At 36.8% G+C, this 27,144-nt stretch overlaps 1 protein-coding gene across 1 annotated transcript in view; it reads right to left on the reverse strand.

Annotated features, from left to right (window-relative positions):
* EPS8 (epidermal growth factor receptor pathway substrate 8) overlaps nucleotides 1-26,910 on the reverse strand; it is a 168,951-nt gene extending 142,041 nt beyond the window's left edge. Inside the window, exon 1 of the mRNA XM_023226203.1 lies at nucleotides 26,501-26,910. The gene's annotated coding sequence lies outside the window, so the exon portion shown is untranslated. The remainder of the gene's footprint in view (nucleotides 1-26,500) is intronic.
* Between the last annotated feature and the right edge of the window lie 234 nt (nucleotides 26,911-27,144).

The raw sequence follows: 27,144 nt of genomic DNA on the forward strand, positions 1-27,144 counted from the left end.
CCTAAGTGTCCATCAACAGATGAATGGATAAAGTAAATGTGGTACTAACACACAATGGAGTACTATTCATAAAAAGAATCCTGTCATTTGCAATAATATAGGTGGAACTGGAAGTCATTATGTTAAGCGTAATAAGCCAGGCACAGAAAAACATCATATGTTCTCACTTATTTGTAAGACCTAGAAATCAAAAAAATTGAACACATGGAGAGAGTATAGAAGGATGTTTACCAGAGGCTGGGAAGGTGGAGTGGGGTATGGTTAACGAGTATAAAAAAATAGTTAAAAAGAATAAGACCTAGTATTTGATAGCACAACAGGGTGACTATAGTCAATAATAATTTAATTGTACATTTTAAATAGCTAAAATAACATAATTGGATTGTCTGTAACACAAACGATAAATGCCTGAGGGATAGATAGCCCATTTTCCATGATGTGATTATTATGCGTTGCATGCCTGTATCAAAACAGCTCATGTACTCCCATAAATATACATACCTTTTATATACCCACAAAAATCAAAAATACATAATTTAAAAAGAAAACATTAAATAAAAAAATTACAGTTAGTATTACTCATACAGTCTTATATTTTAAAATAGATAGGAGTTGCTTGGTTTTTTTTTTTTTTTTCTAAGACAGACTATAATCACACCTGGATAGGAAGGAAAATGAATGTGTATGCTAATGCTTAATAGTGATATCTGACTGGGTTCAAACACTAAACTTTCCAAGTTGGTAAAAAATAAATAAAAATGTAAAGCAAGGCAATGAAATAAGGAATACAATATTCAATAACCCTAAAGGATGGCACATGTGGGTCAATTCCAAAATAAATGGAGAAAGTACACTAATCAGGGAATGCAGAAAGAGCCTGACCATTGCCTTAGTCTTCTGACAATGCATGTTTGAGGCAACAGAATAAGAAGCAGAGGAGAGTTGACAACAAGGCAATTTACCATCCTGCACCAGTGACTGTGCCAGCTTCATAACAAGGGGCCTCTGTTCCTTAATGGAAAAGACTCAGGGATTCTCAACTTTAAATAGTATTTATAAAGAGAAGTATGCTGCTCTCATCTAGATGATAAAATTAGAAAAAAATTAAACTCCCAAGGCTACATGTGCACACGCTACATGGCACTCTCCTTTCTCCATCCTGTTTCAGCCTGGTATGAAATTTTTATGTAGCCCTCCCATACCATAGCCAGTGTTCTACTCTAGACATCAAAACCACAAATTCCAGAATCATTTCACACACAGAACATACTTACCCAATGCCTCTACCCCTATTTATGTCCCCATAATTTTTTACAAAAGTATACAAAAATTAATTATCTCTCAAGTAGATTTCTTGCTATTATGAAAACTATGACTTGCTTTTCATTCACAACAATGCTTGGCATGGTATTGATACAAACTTGGAATTTGAAAAATATTATATCAGTTTATTAGTATATTCTCACACTGCTAATAGACATACCTGAGACTAATTTATAAAGGAAAGGAGGTTTAATGGACTCACAGTTCCACATGGCTAGGGAGGCCTCATAATCATGTTCAAAGGCAAAGGAGGAGCAAAGTAACATCTTACATGGTAGCAGGCAAGAGAGCATATGCAGGGGAACTCCCTTTATAAAACCATCAGATCTCGTGAGACTTACTGTCACAAGAACAGCACCATGGGAAAGATCCACCCCCATGATTAAATTACCTCCCACTGGGTCCCTCTCATAACACATGGGAATTATGGGAGCTACAATTCAAGATGAGCTTTGGGTGGGGACACAGTGAAACCATATTAATCAGTCAAGTTAGAAGGAGCTAAATGAGAAGTCAAGAGACAATCTGTTCAAGTCAATGAGGTTCCAGGCAAATTAAGAAATATTCCAGGATCAGCAGGAGAGAGGCAAAATATCAGAAAAAAGTTACCAGAACCAAGGACTGATTTTACGTAAACTGTAAAACCAACAGGCCTTTGGAGAACTTTTCTCTCTCTAAATCTATGACTATACAGCCTACAGATTTTATTTTCAGGACTTGATGAAACTTTAACTAGATAATGTAATATCTGAACCTCTGAAGCCAGAAATTATACTTTACCAATTTAACTCCTTTCAGTCAATAACTATGTCTGACGTCAGCAATTCTGAGGTGCTAGATCTTAGGGAAAGGGAAAGGTTCAGCTAAGACAATTTAAGTAAAACCTTGACCTCTTCTTCCTTTAAGCTTTCATCTTGAGGTAAGAACATCAGGTCTCACACTTTCTGGGGAATGAAGATCTAATACAAGTAATTCAATAAAAAGCAAGTAGTACCTACAACCATTATAAACTAAACATTATCAATGTCAAGTACAATATCACTCTCCAAAAATGAAGCCATTAATCATTTCCCATTGAATTATTTTATACTGAAAGTCAGAATTTTTCTATAAACTGAGATTAATCCTTGTTTAATGATATCTATCAGGTTATAATTGACCTTAGAAGCCCTTCAAGTTATGAGGTCATAGCCAACTTAGAATTCCCAGAGAAATCCAAAGAAAAAGGAGCAGAGCCAATTTTTAGCATTTTAAAGCTTTTCCAGTTTGCAAATCAAAACTCATGTCAGGCAGACTTTAACAAAAGAACCTGAAAAAGGTACCTAAATGAAACAAAACAAGCCTTTATCCCAAAAAGTAATGCCTAGTAATGGTTCCTTCATGTATAAGTTATTTGAATAGAATAAACTGTAGACTACAAGTAAAAGTCTCATGTATAAATACCACCAAGGGGCATGGGTGCGCAATTCCATACTTGTATTTCTACCCATGTCAACTGGTGACTTTCACATGCTACGCCAACAGATCTTACAGCAATCAGATGTTAAAGAGTTTGAAAAATAGTCCCTTGCTGAGGGCAAAAATAAGTAAATAAACAAATAAAGGAAAAAACAACAGATGCACCCAAAAAGAGAGAAGGATCAAGAAGCTATACCCTTCAGTAGCTTTTAGTAAGACAAAAATTTTTTTTAATGATTAAAACAAAATAATGAGATAGTGAAATTATTGGGGGTAGAGAAGAACTAAATAAAAAATGGCCAAGAGAAACTGGAAAAAGAGATTTCTTCAGAAAAGTAAGCTGTCGTAAATTAGTGTTACAAAGAAGTGATCTTCAAAATGTCTACAGGGAGTTGAAGGAATTACAAAAGTCTTGTAAAAGTTTTTTTGTTTTGTTTTTGTGTTTTTGTTTTTTTTGAGACGGAGTCTCGCTCTGTCGCCTAGGCTGGAGTACAGTGGCACAATCTCGGCTCACTGCAACCTCTGCCTCCCAGGTTCAAGTAATTCTCCTGCCTCAGCCTCCTGAGTAGTTGGGATTACAGGGACGCGGCACCACACCCAGCTAATTTTTTTGTATTTTTAGTAGAGATGGGGTTTCACCATGTTGGTCAGGCTAGTCTCAAACTCCTGACCTGATGATCTGCCCGCCTCAGCCTCCCAAAGTGCGGGGATTATAGGCGTGAGCCACCGTGTCCAGCCGAAAAGTTTTAACAGAGAAAAAAAATACTCTTCCGTAATTTGTTTCAAAGAAAGAAAGAAAGACAGAGAGAGAGAGACAGAGAAAGAGAGAGAGAGAGAGAGAAAGAAAGAAAGAAAGAAAGAAAGAAAGAAAGAAAGAAAGAAAGAAAGAAAGAAAGAAGAGAATAGAAAAAAAAGAAAAGAAAAGAAAAGAAGAAAAGAAAAGAAAAGAAAAGAAAAGAAAAGAAAAGAAAAGAAAAGAAAAGAAAAGAAAAGAAAAGAAAAGAAAGCCCTGGCCTGGCGTAGTAGCTCACGCCTGTAATCCCAGCACTTTGGGAGGCTGAGGCGGGTGGATCACCTGAGGTCAGGAGTTTCAGACCATCCTGGCCAACATGGTGAAACTCCATCTCTACTAAAAGATACAAAAAATAAAAATAAAAAATAAATAGCTGGGCATAGTAGTGGGCACCTGTAGTCCCAGCTACTTGGGAGGCTGAGGCAGGAGAATCGCTTGAACCAGGGAGGCGGAGCTTGCAGTGAGCCGAGATCACGCCACTGCACTCCAGCCTGGTGATAGAGCGAGACTCCATCTCAAAAAAAAAAAACTATGTATGTATGTATGTATGTATGTATGTATGTATGTATCTATCTATCTATCTATCTATCTATGTGCAGAAAAATGTTTCTGCATAAAATTGTACACAGAACAAAACCGTTAAATGACACAGTGGCATAGAATGAAACCCTCCTCTAGGAACACCCTACTGAATGGCACACAAGGAAGCTGACAATGTCAAGTCAGTCTTAGGCCGTAAAGAAGTACTTTATTACCCACACTGTTACTCTATTTTCCATAACAGTGAACTAAATGCCTTATTTTTCCAATAAATTAAAAAAGGTTTATATTCACCCACCTCTATCAACACTAAATACTTGTTTCAAACTGAGATATATCTTCTTCTTTGCTAAACATGGTTGTTAGAATAAGGAAATTGAAATGGTTGGTGGCGAAAGTTCTCCTTCCTCCTTCCAGGAATACTTGTCAAAATACTCATTCGTCATTTTTAAGCTATCTGGAAATCTCTTTTCCCAACAGGATTTTGCAAAGCAAAACATTTCAAGTGGAAAAATATATTACAGAATTGTTTTTCCCCAGAGAATAAAATGGGTATTTTTCGTTGTTATTTTACAAATAAAGTTTTCCATTCAATTTAGAATAATGTAAAGAAATGCTAAGTATTACCTTAGAAACTGGAAACATGCTTTTCTTCCATTGCAGTTAAGAATTCACCTAAGTAAAAACCTATAGAATATTAGAGTTGGAAGAAATCTTAGAGATATCCAATTTTTAAAAAAACTGTTCTGGCTTATATAGTTAACTACTGAATAATAATAAAGGGAGGAAAATTACATTTAAGAATTTTAAGACTGGGCACGGTGGCTCATGTCTGTAATCCCAGCACTTTGGGAGGCCGAGGCGGGTGGATCTTGTACAAGGTCAGGAGTTCAAGACCAGCCTGGACAATATGGTGAAACCCTGTCTCTATTAAAAATACAAATTTTAGCCAGGCGTGGTGGCAGGCATCTGTAATCCCAGCTACTTGAGAGGCTGAGGCAGGAGAATCGCTTGAACCCAGGAGGCGGAGGTTGCAGTGAGCTGAGATCACACCACTGAACTCTAGCCTAGGCGACAGAGCAAGACTCCATCTCAAAAAAAAAAAAAAGAATTTTAAGAGCAGAGGTAGCAAGATAAGTTTCCCAACAAATTACCCTGAGTTGGGTGTGTAGTATTTACTACATATTAATTAATGAGAACGTCACTTTAGGAATTGGGTTCTTGATACGTTAAGTCACAGAATTTTCAGAAGCCAGTTTTTTTGAAGGGAGAAAACAGGAGCTTTTTCAATATTACTCTCAAGCAAAATAATCTCCCTCTATTATAGTAGTGATCTGGCAGTCCACACACATCTACACAGGGAAAAACTTTTTTTCCTAGCCCAAATAGGTGGATGGCTAACATTAAACAATACTGATATATATGAAGTCATCTTAAAGTTAATATCAGGGAAAACATGATACAATACTAAGACAAAAGCAGAGAGGTCTGGCACTCTGCAGATTCTCCAGGTTTACATATCTTTTGATTCAAAAAGAACCAAAACCATTTCTTATATATTATTTTAATCAGACTATACTTTCAACATTTTACAGATGAAATTATAATCACCTGAGCTTTTAAAAACTAAAAATTAGGCACAAATACACTTACTCATCATTGCACTGGCAAACAGTTCTTAGATATTTAAATCTTTGTGAAGAGACAGCCCCCTTCTTTTCCCATATGCCCCCAAGTCAAACCTAATCTCTTTCCCTGTCACCCATAAAATCTCACTTTATGTTCCACTAACCAGGATCGCATGAACTAACCTGAAAGAAAAAAACAGGAGTTCTCTACTTATAGAATAATGTTGGTAAAAGAAATCGACACATGCTTAACAAAAAGCACACAAAATAAGAGATACAATCAGGCAAATATGATATGTCATTCTTCCATTATTAACATAAAATTGTAATTCTACTTTTGCCAATTTTATCAACAGACTCTCAAAATAAATGCCACACTTGATATATATGTACAACACGAATAAGAAAAAATAAATGAAAAATGCATTTTCAAGGATATATTAAAGAAAATCACTCAGAGTTTTATGAAAAATAAGCAAACTAGCATTACCGTTATTACTCAACTTTGGAAAAGTTACACATATATAAGATGTGCTTGTTGGCAAATATTAGGATAAAACATTTTCATAGAAATATCTTAAGTATATCTGGAAAGCAAAACATTTAAGATGTGAAGATATAAGATGTATTCATGACTTAAAATAATCTCTACATAATTATTCTGCACATCACGAGGATATTCAAGACTCTATTGAATTTCTCCCCAAACAATGAACATCTCTATATAGTAACTCTATTTTCAGTCTTTCGTCTAATACTAGCATTCATGAGAATCTGATCACAGAGCAAAATAAATTGGACACAGTACAAAATTTTCCTGAACTTTCTGACCAAAGTCATGTTTTATTATTTCTCAGATGTATTCTGCAGTTATGCTGATTTTATTCTCAGCAGTTGATTAATACCCAAAATAGTTTCAGTGTCATCATTATTTGTAATTTTCATGGGTTTTTTTTTGTTTTTGTTTTTGTTTTCTCTTTTTTGAGACTAGGGACTCGCTCTATCACCCAGGCTGGAGTGCAGTGGCATGATCTTGGCTCACTGCAGCCTCAAACTCCCAGGCTCAAGTAATCCTCCCACGTCAGCCTCCCAAGTAGCTGGGTCTACAGGCACACACCACCATGGCTAATTTCTGTATTTTTTTGTAGAGATAGGGTTTCGTCATGTTGCCCACGTTGGTCTCAAACTCCTGGACTGAAGCGATCCACCCACCCAGTGACTTAAGGATCACTTGAGCCCAGGAGCTCAAGGCTGCAGTGAGCTATGATCACACCACTGCATTCCTGTCTGCATGACAGAGAAAGACCCTGTCAAAAAAAAAAAAAAAAAAGAAAGAAAGAAAAAAACAGAAGGAAGGAAAGGGAAAAAAAGAAAGGAAGGGAAAAAATAACATTATTCATACTATTAGAAATATTTGTAATTCCACTAGGATTCGGGAAAATCCATGTGCTAAAGCATGGTTTTGTAGGCCCTTTTGGGTTTAGTTAATGAAATATCAAAAAGATCTCACTGTCTTGCTCATAATACAAAAATCTTGAAAATTGTGCTCTAATGAGGGGAAAGGATAGAAAACAGTGAGACTGAAAAAATATCATCTTTGTTGGCTTTTTATTCCAAGAGCTCAGTTTCTTTGTGGAAAAAGTTATAATACTTTAAAACAATGGTTTACTTATTAAATCTGTGAGATATTAAAGAGCATAATCATAGCCCACATTTAAAAGAATGGGAACTTGAAAAATGGGCATATTTGCCAGAAGGGTTTATCCTAAATAACAGAGTACATTCTGATTTTCACCATGATTAAGCTTTTTCAGAGTATTTTAATTTAGGCTCAGTAAAAACTGTGGTCAGTATTTTTTTCTTTTTCATATTGAGAGTTGGGGTGTTACTGGCACAAATCTCATGATGAAAGATGCAAGACAAAAATTCATTTATTTCATCGTTTAACCAATACACATTGAGCTTCTATCACACAAAAGCACCACACCAGACTTTGAGGCCTGTCCAAAAATAAAAATCAGATATGGAGCCTACCTTAGAGAAGCTTGATACCTGGTATCAGGTAAGACACACATATATAAATTACAGTTCATGAAAGAAAATAAGTGCCTAAGCGATCCGGAGGAAAAAAAAAAATTAAGTGGGGGAGGTACCAAAGAAGGCAGATTATTCTACAACGGCAGATAAACTACAGCTTAAATGATGGATCCGATTTGTATACAGAGATAAATTAAAAAGTTATTCCAAGTACAGACAAGAGGGACACTGAAGCAGAGACTGGGAAAACTGAAGTATACAGATGAAAGTGTATAGTACGTCACTTTGGCTAATGAGTAATTTATAGGACAGGGAGTAGTGAGGCTAAAATTAAAGAAAGTCACTAGGTTGTGAAGAGCCTGAAAAGGAAACCTTTGTTAGCAGTTTTTAAAGCAATGGACTGACATCATCTGAACTCAGCTTTAGCAAGACTGATCTGAAAGTAGTAATTAACATGAATTGAAGTAGGACAGTAGGACAGAGGCAGATACAGAGACATTCAGGAGGGAGTAGTTTAAGAAAATGGTCATATAGCCTTAAAACAGTGAAAAACTGAACAGAAGGGGCAAAGGCAAGGGTTAATTTTAATGTGAAAGCAGCAGAATTTGGCAATCAGTTGGATATGGCAGGTAAAGGAGAAGGGATCACAGATGCATTCTTCTAATGGGCTAGAAATTCTCCTTAGGATTGCACGGCACTCCAGCCTGGGTGACAGAGCAAGACTGTCTCTTAAAAACAAACAAACAAACAAAAAAAGAAATTCTCCCTAGAACTGAACTATTTTTGTGGCTATTACATGTTATAACTATTCATAAAGAATTCTTTGTGGTAGTTTCAATACAAAAGAAAGAGGAAAAACTATTTTGCGTAATGATTAAATTACACAATGAACTCAAACGAGATTATCATAAAGAAGTTATTCCGTATTTCATTCATTCTTTCTTCCTCTTTTTTTTAAAGCTGTTTCTTTTTAAGCTTTAGAAATGAATTAGAGAAAACATGGCTGGAAGTAACCCAAGTGACAAAGAAAACAAAATTCAAGTGTCATCTGATCATAACTTTCCTTTTGAACTCCAGGCATTAAGCCACTGAATATAAGAGTAAGCTTTACCTAAACACAAAGTGCAAACTATAAGAGATGGAAAAATTGAATGGTATTATAGACAAACTGCATCTGTCTCACAATTTTACCTTCAGATGTAGTAGGAAAGAAAGCAGGTTAAATGGTCAAATAGTGAATGAATGAATTCTGTTCCGTTTTTCTATCATAGTTTATTTATATGTAGATCAGGGACTAGAATCTCACTAGCACCAAAAATCATTTTAACCATTCATTCATTGAAAAATATTAAAACAAAAACTGAGTACATACTGTGCACCCATCACTGTGCTAAGGGACAAGAGACAAAAAAAGATTATTCAGACACATTCTTTACTTCCAAGTGCTCACAGACTGGTTAGAAAGAAACACAAGTAAAATAACCCATAAGCGACATAGTAACTACTTTAAAGTAAGTATGAGATTCTACAACTTGGGCAAAAAGAAGCAATGACGAGTTTTTTTCTAGGAAAGTGATCTTTAGATTGAATCTAAAATAATGAGTAGTTTGCCATATGATGGGGTTGACAAAGAGGAAACTCCAGGCAGAGGGAACAGTATATGCAAATTTATGAAAGAGTGAAGCTACGTGTGTCCGGGGAATTGCAATTATTACAGCATGTGTGGAATAGAAGAGCAAAAAAACTGTGGCTGGAAAGGAAAGAAGGGACTCCTTCACAGACAGCCTTCATTTGTACCACCCTAATGAGCATATGGGGAACCACTGAGGAATTTTAAGCAAGGTAGTAACATGATTAGCAGTGAGAGATGGAAGAGGAGAGTGCTCTGTCAGCCATTTGCAAGTAAGAATTAAAAATATTTGATGACTGGTCATATAAGCGTGGGACAGAAAGGTGGGTAAGAAAAAGAGTCCAGAAAAAAATCAGATTTCTAAGGTTGTCATTAGGATAAAAGTCACTCCAAGTAGAGAGACAGAAAGAGATGAGGGGGCCAGAGTAAAAGCAAGAAATTTATTTTGGAAAATGTGAAGTCTAAGGGGCCTGTGTGATATTCAGGTTCAGTTATAGAGTTAGAGCTCCCAAGAGAGGCATCAGCTGAAGAACCGAGAGTAATTGTTCTAAACAAAACACTGAGGTCACCTAGAAAGAGAATGAAACTTGGAATGTAACATGGAATGAGATGAGGGCTGACAAAATAATTCGAGAAAATCCAGAAACTTTTCAACTTGTGAATGTTCTGAGAATACACAAAACCATGAACTGAGGCACAAACCAAAAAAAAAAAAAAAAAGGCATTGGCTCTCACTGCTGCCAACAGATGGTGCTAGAACTTACTTGAGAGTTGCACTTAGGAAGAATTTGGGATACCTATTCCATCCCAAGTAGCAGAGCTTCTGAATTAACATCTAAGTGTAGATGGGTAACAAAGCAGAGGTAGATGTTAATCAGGAAAGAACACCACCACCACAGGAGCCAAAGGATGAGAATATTCTTTTTATTTAAAAGAAGGCAAAAATCATTACAAACATACATTCACGTAGCAAATAAGTCTACAAACCACCAGAAACCCTAAATGGTAAAAATTCATAGGGAATGAAACTCAGTTTATGTCCTCAAAGAGTTTACAGGTAAATGCTACAGCAAAATCAAGTAAAAACTGAACATTTTCCTTTTGGTTTAGCTTTTAGAAGATGGCAGGTGACCTACAGACATAAGCTCAGCATCAGACCACAGTGGGCTGGCTAATGTAGGAGAAGTGAAGAGGAAACCATAGACATTAAGCTTCTCTTCAAGAATCTTACGTGGAAACAAGACACAAATAAGGCAGTAGCAAAAGGACGTTAAGAGACTATGTTCCATATATGCAGAATACCTCACCAGGACACATCTGAACTCCAAGAGCTTACTATATAAACACTTGGACATACATACATATAAGAGAGAGAAGAATCACATTTTAAACTGACTCCATAATACATTTTGCAATAGAGGCCTGAATTATTAAAATTACATTCTAATGTTATTAATTGTGATTATTAATGGTTCTCTTACTATACTCTGGTTTAAGTCAAGTTGAAAATTAGAAGGCAATCATGAAGCAACAAAATTTCAATCATCCTCAGAAGAAGGAAATGAATAGGGATATCCTGGTATTAAATATATGCGTGGGACCAAATTATGTGTTAAATGGAGATAGATACATGAAATATTTTAGAACTGGGTTTACCAGCCCCTTCAAGAGATGAAGGAGAGAGATTTAAAAACAATAAAAATAAAAATATAAAAAGCTTTGGGGATAGGAAGAGAGACATGATGCAGTAGAAGCAAGTAAGTATTCTAAGCACAAGTACTTATTAGAAAGAATAACGTGATATTAACAAGTCTAGCTGACATAGTCTGCATCAGTTTTATCATTCCAGCAAATAATCTCAGGACAACATTATTTTGACAGCATATGACGTGAATCAAACGCATATCATAGGAAGAAGAAAGAAGTTCCTATCTGTGTCTAGTAAACAGAGTGACAAGGTGGCAATCAAGGGAAGTCAATGTCTGACCAAACAAAAGTAATTCACATTGGTAACTATAATTCTCTCTCATTTTTGCATTAGCAATTTATAAAATTTATAATAAAGGCTAGAAATCTTTTGTGACTTTAATAAACATAATCAATTTCATGCATTCATAAATGTTTGTTAAAAATGTTTTAAAAGCCTCATCTTCTTTGGATAGTTGAGCAATTGTCACCAGAAGTGTACAAACTAATTTACTGCAGAAAAGCAGGACAATGATTCCACCATCTTTTACCAATATATTCAAATACTACCTTTGAAAACAAATCTTCAAAAATAACTAATTTTTAGTGTGTCATCAATTAAAAAAAAAAAAAGATTCTCTGGTAATGGTTTGCTTGAGCCACAAAGAAGACGGAATAACCAAAATGAGGAACTAATGAATGTTTTCTTTTAGAAAAGAGGTGCCTGTATGCTACAGATTTGGTAAAACTGCAGAGATGAATTTATATACCTAAATGCCTCTTTCACCCCACCCCCCTCCAACTTGCACACAGGCCTAGTGTTATTTAAGCAAACAGTAAACAGCTATTACTCTTCAGTTAGGTAGACAGAACTTGGAAAATTATTAGATCACAAGATTGCCACAGGGATGCCAACCATCTGTCTAGTAAGTATGGATGACTTCCTCCTCCCTGTGATCCTGTATTCTACGATGCTCAATAGGCAAGGTAAGGGAAAGGTTACAGGTTTGTTTGTATATACACATATAAAATCGTGACCAAAATATTTGGTCCAAATTACCAAGAAGGTGGGAAAACTCAGGGACTTTATTCTTCCACAGCCAACAAACTAATCAATGATTTGACAAATATTTATCTAAAGCCTTCTTTGTGCACAGAAATCTTTTTTTTAGTTCAGTGTATAATGGCCCAATCCATGCATGCTGACTTAGTATTTAAAAGCAATTCTTGACCCTGCTATCAAACAATTAAGCTCCCTGCAGTGCAAATAAAGAAGTTTTTTGAAACAGATAGTTATGAATCTTTCATTCATAGTAGCTAACTAGAAACACATGAGCCAAACCCATTGTGTGTATCATTTCAGTGGTGTGTAATTTGAGAGGTGTGTTAGAATGCGCTTGGCTCCACTAAAGAAGGGGGAGTCCACATTTTCCTTCCTTGTAAGTGAAATGCAAAAACAATTTTGCAACTTGGCAATTCATATGGCAGTCTTAAAGTTAACCACATTCAAAATTCAAGACAACAGAATTTTCCCCATCTCTAAGGTTTAACACTTTACAATCAGCCTAAGGTGTTAAATATGAATTCATTTTATGAATAATGGCTTCTTCACTCCCAAAAGTTCCCAGGAAAAAATACTGAATACTGTATATAAAAATGACATAAACCACACTTGTCTGGTCTGATCCTAAATTGAACTTAATAGTTTAAATACTCTTTCAAAGAGAATACTGGTATACTGTAATTTTCCCCAAAGCTCATAAATAGCCAATGTTCCTTTGTGGAATCATTGTAAAATACACGTAATTTGGAAATAGACTTATTTTATAAATCTACAGTACCAGTATATGTAGAAAAACAATACAAAATGTTAATATATTTACATTTGAATAGGAAAAAATGTGAATCTCTGTTAAGGAAAGAGGGGGAGAGAAGCCAAAAAGATTATCCTTTATTTTCCAGATTTTTGAGCCCTTACCTAGAACCTGATGCTTCCGTTAAGTTTTTATGCTTCTTTTCATTTAGGCGTCTAATATCACACAGTCCACAAGGATAAGAATGTTTTCTATCTTGTCAATTAGAGTATCCTCATTATTTAGTACTAGCACTTAATAGGCACTTATTTAATTTCTTTATTGACAGATAAATTTCATTAACTGAAACAAAATTATTTTCTATTAGATAAAGTTGTATATGTCCAGGGCTATTAGATCAAGAAACTAGATTGGGTTACATTAAGCCGATGGGCCTGCTAATGATTTAGCAAAATTCCTGTCTCATATATGCGTATCACAAGAAAGAACACTGGAAAAAGCTGAAATGAATCAAACAAGATCTAACACCACTACAACAAACAAACTCACTTTCACATACAAAGGACAGTTTCATATGTGTTTTATTATATATTCCATATGAATTTGTGTGCATATTTCTCTCCAATAATTTTTCTTTAAAAAGAAATTTTTGCCCAAGTATTTTCTTTTCCAGTGATTGGTATGGTTGACATCAGTAACAGAAATAGCAAGAATAATTAGAAAGGGAGAAAGGAGCAGCTGAAATGATCATAGCTAAAGCTTTTAAATGTAATTTTGGGGGGAAATAATACACTTCTGGCTGAACTAGTTTCTCTAGCCTTAAAAGTTAAGCCATAGTTCTCAAGTCATCCCCTGCAAAGGAGCAATCCGGTACTCTTCTGGAAGACAGAAAAAACCAGCTGACTTAGGTGAATGACTTACTCTAAAAACCATCCCCTTAAGTTCACATGCACTCTCTCAGGAACTAACACAGACCTAGATTAGCCTCTATGCATCAGCAAGCATTTGTTACGCCTAATACCCAAAACCCAACTGATGTCCGCATTAGCCCAATAATGTCAATGTTAGCTAGAAATGTCTGGCTCAGCAAGAATACGAATTTCCACATTCAGAACTCAGTCTTTTATTTTGCAGCTATTTATTGAATACTTACTTAACATACACTTAAATCAAATAATATATTGTTCCTTACAACATATAATCAAAGTTCCCTAGATGGAGCTCATGAAGAGCACGGTGTTGGTAAAAATGGCTTATGGGTTCTTGAGAAGCGTTAGTGTTTCCCCTTTTGCTACTGCCAAACTATTTCTATATCAGATTCTACCACCACTTGTTTTTCCAATCATTTTACCATTCTATCTATTAGTTTGGAATCTTATTGAAAATTTCATATTTCCCAATAACAATAGTTTGATTATATCAATACCTTTGAAAACCATAAACATAACACAAAATGTAATTGGTAGCCATTGGATTAAATTATCCCATATTTTTAGGTCTTTTATCTCGTAGTCCAATGAGAGCTGACAAAATCATTATTTAACAATTCCATTAACTGCCTGGCAGAGAGAAAAGATGAAAATAGCTAGAGATAACAGATATAGATGGAGGAAGGACATTGGAGGTAAGATGAAGTGACTTTTACATCCATTTTGAGATTCTTTACAATGCCATGGAGGAGCCTATATGAATTGTTTTTTACATTATATAACTCAAGATATATTTTAATTCAAATTCTAAAATTCCCTACAGTGATAAGGGGTACCTACAAAGCAAAATGAAACACACACACACACACACACACACAAACAAAACAAAAAACTAGCAGCATATGTCCTAATATATGAACAAAGTCACAGTGGACCCTTCTAATCGGTATAAAAACTGAATGGTGTTAAGATGCATTCCAGTTAAAGTTAAGCACTGTTAACACGTGTATTCTGGACTAGATTTCACTCTCTTCATAATGAGATTTTACTATTTCCAAAATCACATACTTAGTACCCAAATAAGGTAAAGGCGATGAAGGCTTCAATCCCTCCTTTGTTTCAAACTCCTAGCAGCCTAAACTTAACCTTCACTGTCACAACCACTATGAATGTCTCTTTTATTCAGACTTCTCTCTCCATGACTGAGATCTCACCAGGCAATAAGAAAGAGTTAGAATAGTAACTGGAAAGCTATCAAAGTTATGAAAAATATACTTTTCTAATAAAGCCATCTGAGGATTTTAAAAGGGTGTCAGAAACGAGCTAAAGGAGGGGGAACAGCTGGGAGGAGAAGAAGAGTTGGGGAAGTGGGTGATGAAGGAAAGCCCACATGGTTATTTATCTGCTTCAAGACTATTTTCTTGACAAGACCATGGAAAGTAGCAAGTCTTCAGATAAAGCTGAAAATGTGAAATGTGGACAAAGTTTATGTATGTTGTACTAACTGGGGCTGAAACTGTTTGTTTCAACAGTTTGGGTAAGAAATGTAAAAAAATTAAAATAACATAAAAAGAAATATGCTTTAAACCATTTATTCTGTAATTCTGCAAACATACAAACACACAAAAAATAGACTTTATTCCTAAATTTAAATGAAGCTATAATTTTTCCAATTTTCCTTACACATTATTGTTCAGGCTAGGCCATCATGGATTATTCATTTTAAAATAGAAGTGATAATACTTTAAGCAAATCTGAGAATTAACGCACACAAAAATCTTTAGAGGGTGATTTGCAACAATGATTAAAAACACTCTGACACGCACTCTTCAGGCATACGCATTAATCCCACACCTTTGCATGCATGAGTATCATGTGAATAATGTTGCAAGTACTGGACCAATGACCAGATTTTTATCACAGAAAGGATTCCATTACTATTAAATTATTCAGAATTGAACAAGGCCCCACAAAGGAGCTAAATAAAAGAACTACTGACAAAATTAATGTTCTGTCAACTAAAAGGATCTTGATGTGTAAAAAACAAAAAACAAAACAAAACAAAAAAAACACACTGTACTTTTTTGAAAACAGACCACACAATAGAGGTTCTGAGAATACAGATAAACAGTAAAACAATAAAGACAACTCAGTCTGAAGATAGGGTTTCAAAACTCAACATTCCTGGATTAAAGAATAATATTTTTAAACTCCCAAATACATATAGTTTGTCATAAAACAGTTGAAGTTTTGAAAACCCACTGCAAAGGGAAATTGGAGATTATGTACACATGCATATAAACATGAACAAGCTGTTCATGCCTTTATGAGGGGAATAAAGATAGTAAATCTACTTAGAGGTAGTGTTTTCATTTCTTCCATATATGAAAGAAACTATCAAATGCAGAGTGTGCATGCCCAGGCAGAAAATGTCATTAATTCACCAAGTTACTCACAAAATGAATTTCAAGAAATCCAAGCCCCCAAAAAATAAGGCAAAGCAAGATTTTAAAATGTAACAGATCTTTTTTTTTTTTTTTGAGATGGAGTTTTGCTCTTATTGCCCAGGCTGAAGTGCAATGGCGCAATCTTGGCTCAGTACAACCTCCTGCCTCCCGGGGTTCAAGCAATTCTCCTGCCTCAGCCTCCCGAGTAGCTGGGATTACAGGTATGCGCCACCAAGCCCTGCTAATTTTGTATTTTTAGTAGAGACAGGGTTTCTCCATGTTTGTCAGGCTGGTCTCGAACTCCCAAACTCAGGTGATTCACTCGCCTTGCCTTCCCAAAATGCTGGGATTACAGGCGTGAGCCACCGTGCCCAGAAAAATATAACAGACTTTTCACTAGCGAAACACTTAAGTGTATCTTCTATCTCTATCATCAAAAGTATATCTTTCTTGAAATTCTAAAAGAGTACTTAAAATCATCTTATTATACATTCAGGTCTAAAATAACCATCAACTTTAAATGTCAAAATTATTGTAGAAAATTAGATAAATTGTAATCAATGTCTTTTCACAAGAGATAGATTTTACACATATTTTTATTTGCAGCTTTGTTTTTCCACTTCAGATACTGCAAACATTCTATTGTTGCATTAAACCAACAAATATCTCAATAATATACAAGTATTTCTATAATAAGGAACAACAGTAATATTCTAATGGTGTTAACAAAAGATAATTCAACAGCTCTCAATAAGGGACTTGAAAAATGTTTTCCCCTCATTTAAGTACAAACTTTCTTCTATCAATCTTTTTTCTATTTTTTCTTTCTCTTTCTCTTCTCCCCTTATATTAAAAACACAATTTTTCAATTATAGAACTCTGATCTCTTATCAAGCACATAGTTCATTTAACAAGTTATTTTTTAGTACATTCCTAAATAGTATGTTTCAGATTCTGTTCAGAAACTGTTTATTGCTTAGAATTTTAGGTAGGCTTAAACAGGACTAGATCTGGTTTCATAGATTATTACATTCTTTTGTTACTATGCTACTAAATGTAAGAATGGTTTGAAACAGGACCTCCAATTTCACCCAAAAACATGCAAGTTCCTCTTTCTTAAATTCCATATAATCACTTGAGTATCACAGGACTGAAAAAGCACACATGAATTTGTTTGCTACATAAAGAGTTACATTTAGAAGGCCATGTGACTACAAGATTCATGCAATTCTTAAACAGGTTTGGTATCTTTATTCTCTTCTGCTACAATGTAATGAATACTCTGTTGTATTGTTACCTACAAAACTGAAAAATAACTGCTCATTCAGTTCTAATACTCCTGTAAACTCTGAATGTGGGAATGTGCAGAACTTCCCACCACTCCCATCATGCCAACCTATTCCACAGATGTCAAACATGCTCATCTTTCCACCTGGAGAGAGACGAGTATCTCACTTTGCCTCAAAAATTCATTCTATGAGACTCAAACATCACCTTCCCCAGTAAAGACTTTTCTGACTCCCTCGGCCACAGTGAGGCTCTCCTTTCTGCTATGTGCTGGGATTGGGAATACAAACACACACACACACACACACACACACACACACACACACACGCACACACTTTTCATTTAACATCCCCCGCGGAAAATAGTACCGACTTGACATTTCCACCTCTTAGATAAGAAAACCAAGGCAGATAAGGTCTGATTCCAAAGTCCATTGTTTGTTTGTTTTTTAATATATACTTCCTTCAGCTCCACACTGTACTAAAACGGGTGTCTGGCTACCTCCATTCTCTGAGCCTCCTGACAACAAAAGGCAGAGATCCTATCTTACTCATCTTTGTATTCCTGGTGTCTGGCACAGAACAGATACTCAACAAACACTCAATAAAAAACGAATGAATAAACAAATAAAATGTAGTAATGCTCAACTTCCTATGTGAGGAAAACTCATCCCCTTTTAAGTACTTATGTAAAAGTATGACAGTAAGTGCTAACTTCATTCAGCAAGCCTTTTGTGAGTGTGTCATATACGGTGTGTTGGGCTTAAATACCTCGGGGAACTTAACTGACTCAGTTCCCTGTCCTTGAGAAGCTTTAAATCCAATGAGGGAAAGAAATAAACAATTAGCTAATGCTACCATTACTTGTTTTATTTTGTCTAATTCCCCACAAATTTTTCTCTTTAAAAGAATCTCATTCTTTACAACCACGTTCCATCACCACATACCTCTGGTCAGTAGGATATAGATAAGTCAACAGAAAACAAAGCTAGAAGAATCTGTGGAGCTTAAATACACATTCTTTTTAGCTATTCTTGTTTAGCACAGTAGTCATTTGAGCAAGTATATAGCACAGTATTAAAGAAAAGAATATAATTAAGGACACCCTGATACCAGCCTTGCCCTTTTTCTTTCACAAGTGGAGCATGACCAAGTGGAAAGGGCATGGATTTTGGAGTCAGGTCAGGGTTCTCATCCCAATTCTGTCCCTTTCTCCCCATGTGTGACACAAGTCGCTTTATCTTTCTGGGCCTATTCCTTTATCTGTAATTCAGAGATAAAGAAGCATGCCTTAAAGAACTCTTGTAACAGTAAAGGAGAAAATGTATGTAACACATGCCACACAAAAGGTACTATTATTATGTGAGCTGCTCCACCTGCTTCTTGAAGAATACTGGTTCTAACTTTAGTGCAACAATATAAATATTTCTAATCCTGTCTTATTCTGTTTTCTGTTGCTTATAACAGAATACCTGAAGTGGGTAATTCTAAAGAAAAGCAATTTATGTCTTACAGTTATGGAGGTTAAGAAGTCCACGGTCAAGGCGCTACATCTGGTGAGAGCCTACTTGCTGGTGGGGACTCTCTAAGAGTTCCAGGACAATAGAGAACAGCACATGGCAAGAGGGCTGAGTGTGCTCATGCGCTCACTCGGTCTCTCTTCCTTTCCTTACAAAGCCACCAGTCCCACTCCCATGATAACCCCTTAATCCATTAATTCATGAATGGATCAATCACTTCTTAAAGGCCTCACCTCTCAACACTGCCACATTGAGGATGAAATTTCAACATGAGTTTTGGAGGGGACAAATATGCAAACTATAGTACACCACAATATCAATGACACAAAATGTATACCAAAAGAGAGGTACATTTGACTTTTGAAAAGACAGGTTTGAACTAACATGGGTCCACTTATATCCAGATTTTTTTCAATAAATATATTTGGAAAAATTTTTGGAGATTTGTGACAATTTAAAAACACTTGGGCTGGGTGTGGTGGCTCATGCCTGTAATACCAGCACTTTGGGAGGCCAACTTGGAAGGATTGCTTGTGCCTAGGAGTTCAAAACCATCCTGGACAACACAGAGAGATCCTGTCTTTGCAAAAAATAAAAATAAAAATAAAAATAAATTAGCCAGGCTTGGTGATACATGCCTATGGTCCCAGCTATTCAGAAGGCTGAGTGGGGAGGATCACCTGGGCCTGGGAGGTTGAGGCTGCAGTGAGCCCAAGATTGTGCCACTGCACTCCAGCCTGGGTGACAGTGAGACTCTGTCTCAAAAAAATTTTTTTAAATAAATAAATACAATAAAAACACAGACAAACCATGTAGCCGGGATAACAAAAAGAAAAAAGAAAAAAGGTATGTCATGACATGAATGCATAATATATATATAAATACTAGTCTACTTTATCATTTTATGGCAGTAGCCATAAAATTTTTTAGAAAAAATTAAAATTTATCAAAACTTACACACACACACGATACACAGTATCATTCACAGTCAAGAGAAATGTAAACAAATGTAAAGATGCATTATTAAGTCCTAACAGCATACAATGAACTGTAGTACATACTGTACTACTGTAATAATTTCATAGCCACTTCCTGTTGTTATTGCCGTGAGTTCAAGTGTCATGAGTATCCGCTTAATCCACTGTGTGATGTCAATCATCTCCGCGTGAGCAGTTCATCTCGCCGTTAAATTGCGTATCACGGTAAAAAATGATTTCTCGCTGTTCTCTTGTATTTTTCATCCTGTTTAGTGCAATACCACAAACCCTGAATGAAAACATGCCACTAGAGATGCCGGAAATGCTCCCCAGAAACAGAGAAAAGTCATGACATTACGAGATAAAGTTGAATTGCTTGGTATGTAGCATAGATTGAGGTCTGCAGCTGCAGTTCCCAGCCCTGTCCCTCCATTCCCCGCCTTTTCAGACATAGGAGTCATCTTGTAAGCAGACAAAACTTATAATATCAATAAGTACAGTACAGTACTGTATTTTCTCTCCCTTATGGTTTGCCTAATAAAATTTTCTTTTCTCTAGTTTATTGTAAGAATACAGTGTAATATACATATAACATACAAAACGTGGGTTAATAGACTGTGTTATCAGTAAGGCTTCCAGTCAACAGAAGGGTTACTAGTTAAGTTTTTGGGAAGTCAAAAATTATACACAAATTTCCGACTGTGCAGGGGTCAGTGCGTCTAACCCCTGCATTATTGAAGGGTCAACTGTACTTGAAAAAAGTCACTTGTAGCAGGAAGAATAGCATGGGAAAAGATTCAAGACCATATAGTTAAGTCTCAGATTTCTAGCTGGTGCATACATCAACTGCCTCTTCTCAACATACACCCTGCAAATCCTTTATTCCAGATCCTTTTTATGAAAAATCAAACTATTATTTCCTATGATAAGATCTAAAAGAACTGACAGATGTTACTCTATACTAACAATTCCATTTTCACAAAGAAGAATCTCTGAGTTAGTTAAAAAAAAAAAAAAGGAAAATGAATTATGTACAATGTCTAGAAATAAATCTTGGCACACAGTACACGCTGTATTATATATTAGTTTCTAAGTCATTTCTCAACTGTTTAGGTAAGTAATTTTGCAGAACATGTAATAAAAAATTTAATAAAAACATTTTCCTTTCAATTCCAAACCTAATTTATAATTTAAAAATCACATTTACTTGTGCTGGTACAACTAGGAATCCATAAGCAAAAAAATTAAGCTAGACACAGACCTTATACCTTTCATAAAAATTAACTCTAAATGGATCACATACCTAAATGTAAAATGCAAAACTATAAAACTTCTAGGAAAAACACAGGATAAAATCTATGCAGCCTTGGCAAAGAGTTTTCAAATACAACACCAAAGCCTATCCATGAAATTCGTAAGTTGGCCTTATTAAAATTAAAGACATCTGTTCTGACAAAGACACTGTTAGGAAAATAAAAAGACAAACCAAACTGGGAGAAAATATTTGCAAAACACTGATCTGATAAAGCACCTGTATATAACATGTATAAAGAACTCTTAAAACTCAACAATAAGAAAGCAACCCCATTAAAAAGTGGGCAAATGATCTGAACAGACATCACACCACAGAAGATGTACAGACGAAAAGGAGCATGTGAAAAGATGTTAATAGCATATGTCATTAGGAAATAGTAAACTAAAGTAACAATGGCATATTACTACACACCTATTAGAATGGATAAAATCCAAAAAAACTGACAAAATCAAATGCTAGCAAAGATGTGGGGCAATAAGAACTCACACTCATTGCTGGTGAAAATGTAATAGTACAGCCACTTTGGAAAACAGTTTGGCAATTTCTTACAAAGCTAACCATAATCTTACCACAGCATCCAGCAATTGTACTCCTAAATATTTATCCAACGGATATAAGAACTTATGTCTACCCAAAAACCTGCACATGAATATTCATAGCAGCTTCATTCATAGTTGCCAAAAACTGGAAGCAACCAAAATATCCTTCAACAGGTGAATAAACAAACCATGATATATCTGATAATGATAGAAAGAAATGAGCTATTAAACCTCAAAGGGACATGGATGAACCTTAAATGTGTATTGCTAAATGAAAGAAGCCAGTCTGGCAAGGCTGTATGATTCCAATTATACAACATCTGGAAAGGGCAAAAGTAAAGAGACAGTAAAAAGATTCGTGGTTTTCTGGGAGAGGGGCTCACAGAGGTTACGAGTGAAGCCCAGGGGATTTGTAATGTATTGAAATTATTCGGTATGACACTATGATCCTTTAAGGATAGCTACATCAAATTAAGCATTTGTCAAAACCCAACTTCACAGGACAAAGAGTAAACTTTAATGTATGCAAATGTAAGCAAATCATTTAGAAGGTCAAGGAATCCCAAGGTGGAATGCAGATTGTAACAAAGAAATCTAACTGTATTATAAATGTGTGCTACAATCTCACTGAAAAGGATAGGAGGAAAGGTACTTGGCTGACTAACTCTAGAAATGAGTAGAGGCTGTGAGACTAAAAGCAAAAGTAATAGCACATAAACACTGTAATGCTAAAGTTGTTTCCCATAGGAACACAGGTTAACAATTTGAATGCTGCTATACATCTATGAAAGAAATGAATGAATAAGCAAATGTATGGCAGATGGTGCAAGCCAGGTTTCTTCTCACTGTTGGAGTAAGTTTACATATAAACAAGGGGAGAAGGCTAGAATGATACCTGTGGTAATGAATTAGCATTACAGATAAAATGTAAATTCATAGTTAAACATGGATACAAACTGTTACATAAAAATATGTATAGATATGTTCATATACACACATGTATCTCCTGCTTTGTCACATGAGAGAACCTAGAAGCAATGACACCGCAGAAGCAACAAGCACACCTAGCACTCAGATCTTGGTTTCTAACACCATTCCCCTACAAAATGATCCAGATTCCTTGGAGAAATGACTGATTCTAGGACCGTGGCAAGATGTATACAGATGAACCTAGAGCATCTCATAGTAACAGAAAGTAAGGAAATGCTTCCAAAAAAACAAAATTCACATTGATGGTAGTATGTCAAAGAGGCACTGGAGCCAAGCTGTAACAAAATAAAGTAGCACTGGATTATAATCCAAAATATTTAGATAGATATTATATTTATATAATATATATACCCATGAGTCCAGAACAAAATAAATATGATTGAGTAAATAAACACATGGGGGAGAAGAGACAAATCTCCCATGGAGAAAAAAATCCAAGTAATTTATATAGATATTCTGCCTTCACAGGGGGAAGCATAACTTTCTACTCCTTAAGTATAGGCCATACACAGTCCTTCCAAGAGCACAGCATGAAAAAGGCAGAGAAAAGTGGAAAAACCTGATAAATACTACCTCAGCCAGGTGATAAAGATGAGTATCACAGTGACAAATCATGTTGAAAGTATATACCCTTGATATGAGATGAAAATGGCACGTTACCTCTGTGATCTTTCTACCAAAAACCTATAATCACAGTCTAATCATGAGAAAAAACATTAGATAAATTCCAATGAAAATGCATTCTACAAAATACCCGACCAGTACTCCTCAAACATCACCAAAAACAAGGAAGCCTAACAAACTTTCACAGCCAAGAGGAGCCTAGGGAGACATTACAAGGAAATACATTTAGTGGTGTTCCGGATGGTAGGGTCCTGGAACAGAAAAAGGACATTAAAAACTAAGGAAATCTAAATAAAGTATAAACTTTGTTAATACTAATGTACTGATACTGGTTCATTAATAGTAACAAATACTAATATAAGATGTTAATAAGGGGCGAAGCTGGTATGGGGGTATATTGACACTGTATTTGTAGCTTTCCTGTAAATCCAAAACTTCTGAGATATAAGGTCTATTTTTTTTAAATCCCATTTAGGAATGCATCTAAAAAATACAGAAAATGTTGTAGTGAAGCACTGAAGAACCTTACACTTTCTTGCATATATTCAACTTAAAATGTTTGCAACTATACCAATGCAGAATTTTTCTTACAAAAATATTTTCAATCACTAACAGCTGCAAACAATTTCATGTAGTATTAATAATTCTCAGGAGGGATTTACTATAGCCAGAGTACTTTAATTAAAATTCCACTTTTTCCCCCAACATACCTCTACAGATGTCCAAAAGTTTGTACCCTATCATTAACTTATGTTGTTTTGTGATGACCCATGTAACTACCAAGTATGTTTCATACAACTCAGGAAAATTGAATTGTATATAAATATTACATAAATCAGTGCTTAAATATTCATCCAATAGAACTTCAAGTATCTAAAGAGACAACTTTTAAAAAGCTATCATTTCCTATTCCGGATACTATGTTTTCTTATACAATCCTTGGTTCAAGTGACCTGCTACAGAATTAAAAGAGGTATGTAAAAGAAGGGAATAGAGAGAAGAATAAAAAGCAGTAGGGGAAAGGGTGTGAAATAGAGTGTAACAAAACAACTAGGATTTGGAATGTAATAAACACGAAGTAGACAGTAGCAAGCCTATGCCATAGCATAGAAAAGAACTGGTATCTGAAAAGAATCAGTACTGATAAAACCTTGAAAGCAGGAAAAAGCTAGAAATAAAAACAAAATGAATCTTTATGTTTGATCACAAACAAGCAAAATATTCAAAATTAGACATTAGGTTCCTGACAGGAAACAAAAGAAACATCACCCTATTAAGAGTGGGGCTATTAATAGTGTCAGTTAAATTACACTTGCTAGAAATTACTATATATAATATTCAATGACATTGGGAAGTGAAAAAAATTACAAAGAGAATGCACCAAGTCTTGTAAACAGCGGTTATTTCAGAATAGTAGAATTAAAAGCAAATTATATTTTCCTTCTTTTTTCCTGCTATAAAGTGAATGACTTGTGGTGCAATCTTACAAAGTCTCAATCTGTGTATTCTGCACTAAAGGCATTCTATTAACACTATTGTATTTGTGATACATTCTACCTTACCCTTTATGTGACAATTCTATACTGTTTTAACTTTCAAATTGTAAGTAAAAGTGTGAATTCGTGACCAAAAATTTTCCACACCAGCAAGTTAAGAACTACAGCAATATGTTTAGAAAACTGCGATCCCAAACAAAAAATTCTATACTAGGTGAGACAGGATGACACTAACTTTAATTCCAATAGACTCACTACCACATGATGTCCATTACTACTGCTCACTTTCCAGAACCCGAGGAGCTGTGGAAGAATAGAGTCCTTTCAATGAAAATAAACTAGAGGCAATATACAACACAGTTACTTTGAGAGTTTTTTTATTATGATTATTATTTTCAATATAAAGAAGCCTGCCCGGAATCCTCTCTTATTTCTCAAAAACGACAAAGCCAAAAAATCACACTCTTCACGTATGTGAAGTCAAGTTTTATCTCAACTCATCCTAACATATTAGCTCTTTTACCTATTCCTCTTACTATCTAAGGCAAGAAACCTTGAAAAGAGAAGTAGTAACACTTTCCACTGAAACATATTTTGTAAAGGAGGGTTCTAAATCCTAATGCTTCACCGCTCTAGATGTCTACGGATTTCAAACCTAATACCACGGCGTCCTGCCCCCCGCGAGATTCCAACAGTACTAGGGGCCCTATGGGAGGAAGAGGATTCAAGAAACACCGCAGGAGAACGATCGGTGCAAAGATTTTGCAAACAGGTAGTCCTAGGAAGGAAAGTAAGAGTGAGAACATCGGAGAGAGCAGGGGGTACATGGGTGGGGAAACCCATTTCAAATGCATGAACTGACCACAACCGGAGAAAAGCCGTCTGTCTTCCCAAAAGTAAAATGGTGAGTAAAGTGGAGTAAGCTAAGCAAGTCAATAGCAATTAGGCATTGACAACGATTCCGAAACAATGAGCTATCTTAATTCGAGGGGCTGAAAGGGGGTGGGACCCTGTCCTAAAAGATCATTTTGAAAAGAACCCCTCCCCATTTGAGGCGGGTGGGGAGAGCAGCTCAACAAATCCCAAGTCTAACATAATAAGCCGAGATCGGGATACTCTGTCTGCAGTCGCCCCACGGACCATATGAGCGCAGGTGTATCTGCGGAAGCTCAGGTTACCACGAATATCACCGAGCCACAGCGAACCTTCCCAGCCCAGCCTCCCGGAGCCCTGGGCGCGGGTCTGCACGGGCCCCGCGGCTTGCCCGGACCGGGTGAGCGAACGCCTCTGGCCGCAGCGCCCTCGCGCACCTGGCTGCCAACACCAGTTGAAAGCAGTCAAAGTGAAGGGAGGCGGACGCGGCTCCTGGCACCGCTCCGATCCAGCACACAAAGGCGGATTTTTAAAATCGAGAGAGTCAAAGCCGCCAGACCCCCGGACCAGCGCCTTTCACCAAGGGGCTCTTACCTCGGATCCGCCCTCGGGGCCACGGCTTTCTCCGTAGCCGCCGCGAGCCCAGGCGAGGTGGGAGGGGACCGGGAGAAAGCCCCCCAGTCTGATTTGCGCGGCCAGCCAGTCGTCGGCGAGTCGCGGAGCCGCCTCCTGCGCCCAGCTGAAGAGCAGCGATCTCCGAGGCGAGCACAGCGCCGGCCTCGCGCCGGGCGAGACAGCCTCGCTAGCTGCTGCCTGTGAAGTCTGGAGCCGCCCGCCCGCTCGCGGCCAGTGCCAACCGCGCGCTGCGCATGCCCAGTGCCCGCGCGAGGAACGAGGGAGCGGGCGGGCAGGCGAGTGCGCGCCGCGCAGCCAGGAGCGGAATCCGCTCTCCGGGTCTTGCCGGCAGCCGAGCCGCGGAGTTCTGGTCGACTTCGGCGATGGGGGCGAAGCGGCCGGTGAGCCCGGGTGGGCGGGAGAGGGACCGGAGGAAAGGAGACGGGGCGCTGCGCCAACTTATCAAGGCCGCGATCAAAGTCGGACCAAGGCAGCGAGCCGACAGCGGGTTTTCCAGAAGTGCCCTAGCAGGACCGACTAGCAGGCAGGAAGCGCGGGAAGGAGCAAAGAGCGTGTGGAGAGCTTCGCCCCCCGGCGAGGGTGGACGCCCCGGGCGGAGAAAG

This window comes from Piliocolobus tephrosceles, chromosome 10 (genome assembly GCF_002776525.5).
Source record: "Piliocolobus tephrosceles isolate RC106 chromosome 10, ASM277652v3, whole genome shotgun sequence".
NCBI classification, from domain to species: domain Eukaryota; kingdom Metazoa; phylum Chordata; class Mammalia; order Primates; family Cercopithecidae; genus Piliocolobus; species Piliocolobus tephrosceles.